The sequence below is a fragment of the Homarus americanus genome, unplaced genomic scaffold (assembly GCF_018991925.1).
Source record: "Homarus americanus isolate GMGI-L3 unplaced genomic scaffold, GMGI_Hamer_2.0 scaffold36734, whole genome shotgun sequence".
In the NCBI taxonomy this organism is placed as follows: Eukaryota; Metazoa; Arthropoda; class Malacostraca; order Decapoda; family Nephropidae; genus Homarus; species Homarus americanus.
The window spans coordinates 9961567-9967758 of record NW_024733126.1 but is presented as its reverse complement, the minus strand read 5'-3'; positions in this window follow the sequence as shown (position 1 = coordinate 9967758).

Below are 6192 nucleotides of genomic sequence, written 5' to 3'. Positions count from 1 at the left end.
AGTGTTCCCTGAGGAATGCAGTGATGGGTAGGGAAACACCGTGTAACACTGAAGTCCGTTTATTATGGATGAGAGAAATACAAGTGGTGACTAGTGTGTGCCATGCACAGCTGACACAGTCAGACTGAGACTGCCTTGCCATACGGCAGCCTCGGGGCAATGTTGCCAAATAACGTGCAGTGTTGCCACGTGATGATATATATAAATGCTACTCGGCACAGTAGCTTATACACAGGGTTGCTACTCGGCACAGTAGCTTATATACAGGGTTGCTACTCGGCACAGTAGCTTATATACAGGGTTGCTACAGCACAGAAGTGAGAGTACAGGTTACACTCAGCACAGTAGCTTATATACAGGGTTGCTACTGCACAGTGCTTATATACAGGGTTGCCACGCACAGTAGTTTATATTAAGGGGTTGCTACTGCACAGTAGCTTATACACAGGGTTGCTACCAGCACAGAAGCAGCACAGGGTTGCTACTGCCGCACAGTAGTTTATATATAGGTTGCTACCAGCACAGTAGCTTATATACAGGGTTGCCTGCAGTAGTTTATATACAGGGTTGCTACTGCACAGTAGCTTATACACAGGTTGCTACTGCACAGTAGCTTATATACAGGTTGCTACTCAGCACAGAAATATATATACAGGGGTTGCTACCAGCCAGTAGCTTATACACAGGGTTGCTACTCTCGGCAGTAGCTTATATACAGGGTTGCTACTAGGCACAGTAGCTTATATACAGGGTTGCTACTCGGCACAGTAGCTTATATACAGGGTTGCTACTCGGCACAGTAGCTTATATACAGGGTTGCTACTCGGCACAGTAAAGACATACACAGGGTTGCTTACTCGGCACAGTAGCTTATACACAGGGTTACACGTGCATGCAGTTTATATACAGGCTACAATGCACAGTAGCTTATACAGGGTTGCTAATGGGCACAGTAGCTTGAGAGTACAGGGTTACACTGGCACAGTAGCTTATACACAGGCTGTGTTACCGCACAGTAGCTTATATCAGGGTTACACTGGCACAGCAGTTTATACACAGGGTTGCTAATGGGGCACAGTAGCTTATACACAGGTTGCTACCTGGCATTGCAGTAGCTTATACACAGGTTGCTACCGGGCGAGTAGCTTATACACACAGGGTTGCTACTCGCGAGTAGCTATACAGGCGTCGCTACTCGGCACAGTAGCTTATACACAGGGTTGCTACAGTAGCTTATACACAGGGTTGCTACTCGGCACAGTAGCTTATACACAGGGTTGCTACTCGGCGCAGTAGCTTATACACAGGGTTGCTACTCGGCACAGTAGCTTATACACAGGGTTGCTACTCGGCACAGTAGCTTATACACAGGGTTGCTACTCGGCACCAACTCTTCCTGCCTGACACCTGTCAAGATCCCGTGCTTGATCCAGGCTTCCTTACATTCCCGGCTGTGCACCTTGCAGACGTCGATCTCCTCTGACAAACTCTTCAAGCGTACAAAAAAGTCGTCAAAGGATTTGTTCTCCGCCTGCTTGCAGCTGGTGAAGGCGCGGCGACGCAAAGCCTCATTATTCCGACCTTTAACGTGCTCCTGTAAAAGGTCGAGCACATCCGTCACTGAAGATGTAGAATCGGGAGGCACTTGCAACGTGTGCTCCAAAACTCTCTGGGTCTCCAGCGACAAACACATCCGCAGTTAGATGAGCTGTTTGTTCGGAGGCATGCTGTCAAGGTCCACCATCGTGGAGTAATCTGTCCAACGCCGCCTCCACTCACGAAAAAGCTGAAACGTGACGTCTGGTGAAAGGGCGGGTGGGGGTTGAACAGATGCCTTGGGAGCTGTTTGTTTGGAGGCAAGAGTACCTGGAGGACGCTGGTGTGGTGGAGGAGGGAGGATATTGGCGCCTTCATCCGCGCTACCTGCGAGTGAGGGAGGGTGGGTTAGCGCCAGGGTCGCCAATGGTGCCTCAAAACGCAACTTTTCCTCCTCTCTTCGTGTCTCCTCCCTCTGAAGTTCCATCTCTCTGCGTCTCTCGTCCCGGTCGTCCATCCACCTCAGAATTGTGGCAATGTCCGTCACTGGAGGTGGAGGATGAGAGTCTGCGCCCGGTGGAGGGGAAGGTGGTGGGGAGTCGTGTCTCCCATCTTGACGTTGTCCCTTCTTACCGCCCATCTTAGTGTGTGCGTGGACTGCACTGTTTAGTATATAAAGTGGCGCCTCAACAGCTCGAACCACATATATATGACATAAACAGCGCAGAAATAACGCATATAGTCCACTGTTCTGTCCGTGAGTGAGTGCGTGCGTGCGTGCGTGTGTGTGTGTCTGAGAGAGCACTTCGTGGTGGCCTTAATGCCGGTGGCTAGAGACGCGGCGGGAGTGAGACCGTCAGTGTCTCCCGGGATGTCACACGAGAAGGGTGTACGCCTGCGTGCTCCGTGGGTACCACAAAAAACAGGCCAATGCTCAACTCTCAGCTCTAGACACACACTAATACACTGACACTAACACTGCCACCGTCACTAAAACGCACTGTGACGGCCCAACACTGCACATCGCGGCGAAACACAGCGCAACACAACACAACACACTATGAGTCGACGCGCATCGCGCATCACGGCAGACGTAACTGTCTCGGCACCGTTCACACACTTTGTAAGTCCACAGATCCTAGGCACTGCGCCATGGTGGTTACAAGTTCCCTGAGGAATGCAGTGATGGGTAGGGAAACACTGTGTAACACTGAAGTCCGTTTATTATGGATGAGAGAAATACAAGTGGTGACTCGCGTGTGCCATGCACGGCTCACACAGTCAGACTGAGGCTGCCTTGCCATATGGCAGCCTCGGGGCAATGTTGCCACATAACGTGCAGTGTTGCCACGTGATGATATATATAAATGCTACTCGGCACAGTAGCTTATATACAGGGTTGCTACTCAGCACAGTAGCTTATATACAGGGTTGCTACTCGGCACAGTAGCTTATATACAGGGTTGCTACTCGGCACAGTAGCTTATATACAGGGTTGCTACTCAGCACAGTAGCTTATATACAGGGTTGCTACTCAGCACAGTAGCTTATATACAGGGTTGCTACTCGGCACAGTAGCTTATATACATAACCTACAGTGTGTACACTAACATGTATCATTTTTGCTCTCTTTACGCTTTCATTATTATTGAACTATTTATATCCTCTTGTTATTGATGTTTTATATCCCTACAACTTTAAGTTTTAATGTTAGTGTACAGTTAAAAGCTACTTTTAGGTGTGAATCTAATGATCTGAACAGAGTCTCCACAGTCAGTTACAAAGAGTTTATGTACTGTACATATTGTACATTTTATGCCTGGTGCTCCAAATTCCATAAAAAAACTATTTGGCAACTCCCAGATCCCAAGCATGCCAGATAAATGGTAATTTTGCCAGTAAATGTTTCTACCATTTTTGTTGAATTTAGGAAATTTTCGGTGAGCTGGAACCAATTACACAAAAACCCATTGAAACAATGGTTTCGGTTAACAAACTTTTCGGTTAACGAACGACCTTCTGGAACGGATTGAGTTCGTTAATCGAGGGGTCACTGTATATTCAAAATGATCATCAAATTGTAAGAATTCCAGCAATGTAAATTATATTCTGGCTGGGTAATTTGTATGAATTTTATGAGCTAAAACAAATATCTTCAGTTAATAAAAAAAATTATTCTTCACACCGTGCCAGATGGTCAGACGGTCCCCCCCCACCAACCCTCCCTACCAGATAAATGTGTGGGAAAACCAGACTATTTACCTTTTTAGTAATAAATAATACGTCAGACTAAAGTTAGGATAATATAATTGACATTGTTGGATTCCTTGTAAGACCAGGAATATTTTGAATATAAATGTCATATATTTTGCACAAAAGATAACAGAGTTACTCAGAGTAAACATTAGATCTAAAATTTGTATGTCTAATGCAAAATCTATGATGTTTATATTCAAAATGATCATCAAATTGTAAGAATTCCAGCAATGTAAATTATATTCTGGCCGGATAATTTGTATGAATTTTATGAGCTAAATAAAAAAATTATACTTCACCCGCGTAAAGGGGTACACTCACCGCGGAATGTGAGCATCCTGGGTTCTGGCAGGGCACCGCGTAAACGTGGAAACGCGGAATGTGGAACCGCGTAAAGTGAGGGTTGACTGTACCTTCTAAATATGGAAGAAAATTAATCCTTTTACCTCCTCTCCACATTGGCAAACACGACTGCAGCTCGTGAACCATCAGAAAAGGACTTTATCCGGGTACATAGCTGGCGTTCTTTTATTTTATTCATGACTTACAGGAATTCTGTTGATTATCTGGCAAGCCTTGGGCTGGAAACAAACTGAATTTGGGAATTTTCTGAATTTTGGATATCCTGCAGTAGGCATAAACTGTACATAAAATGTTACATGAATTATTGGCAAATATACAGAACTGCAGAAGGTTAAGATGTGATAGCCACATCTCCAGAATAAAATTCAGTAGGGTCTCATCTGGCATGGATTTGATTATAAGCGATTAAATAAGTACTAAATGATTAATTGTTTACTGAAAGATGGGAAATTTTATTGTAGTACAGCAATATATGGCTCTGGCCCTGTGTAGTACAGCAGTATATGGCTCTGGCCCTGTGTAGTACAGCAGTATATGGTCCTGGCCCTGTGTAGTACAGCAGTATATGGCCCTGGCCCTGTGTAGTACAGCAGTATATGGTCCTGGCCCTGGCCCTGTACAGCAGTATATGGCCCTCTGTAGTACAGCAGTATATGGCCCTGGCCCTGTACAGCAGTATATGGCCCTGTGTAGTACAGCAGTATATGGCCCTGTGTAGTACAGCAGTATATGGCCCTGTGTAGTACAGCAGTATATGGCCCTGTGTAGTACAGCAGTATATGGCCCTGTGCCTGCTACCTACTCCAGCAGTGGTCCCAGGTCCCCTTGGCTTGAACCTCACTTTGTTTACATTGATGAGGATGACAAATTGCTTGACTTTTAGTTGTTTTTCTAATTTTTTTTCTATTTACACTTAACTACATGATGCCACCTAACTATAAACAGTCTGCTAGTGTTGCTGCAGTGAAGAAACCATGTAGGGTAATGACATTACCAGAGAAAATGATTTATGACATACTCTAGTATCCCTCAGTTGCCAGTACAGCAAAATATGCTATCCATGTGTCTTATTTGTGTGAGAGAAAAAGTTTGGTGCTAAACTAAAGGCACTCTTGCTTTGAAAAGATTGAGAAGTTACTAAGAGTGCAGATCACTGATCAAATTAAAATAAAGGCTCTGTTGTTGATGGCATACCCATACAGCAAAAAGCATGTAATTTATAAGAATATGTGGTTGCCAGTGACGGTTTATTTTTCATTGGTGAATGCAACCTTCTGTACAGTGTTATCGAGTATTTCAGTATCTACATACACAAACACATTACAAATATGCTCTTTAGCACATACATATTTATGTGTAATTTATACAAAAAGTATCTGCAAAATGTTTTGCTAGACAATATGACAATAGATGAAGGATTCTGACGACCTTACTGAGACAACAGGAGTCGCAGTGTTTATTTTGACATCCAGATACTTTCTGTAGTGAGTGTACTATCGTGGACAAAAGTTTGCTCCTTCCCAAACTGAAGCAGTATCGACCCCAAATGAGAAAAAACAGCACACCTACACCAGATGACAGTCAAGGTAAATCAGTTCGGAGACTCATTCCCGTGATTCAGTTTCGCCACAGGGAGCGAACTTTTGTCCACGATAGAACATGTATACACTATACATATGCAGTACAATATATATTCACGCTTGAAACTAGGTTAGAATTTTTTTTTAACTTCTCCAAACACAATTTTTCCCTTAAGGTATTAAGTTTGCCCAGTGTGAATATGCCTAAAATGATATTATTCAAGATCGTAAATCCCACATTGGACAAATGAATGTTTGGGGGCGCAGAAACACTATTGGAAATTGTTTTGGGGGCTCTAACCATTCCGAGTTATCAAGGCACTTTCCTCCCAGTCTTTCGTTCCACCCCAATACCCAACTTTTGGGCCAAAATATCCTACCAGCACTACAGGTGAAGAATGAGGATAATTCAGCCACAATATATACAGTACAATTCTGTATTGTAAGCACTTAGAGC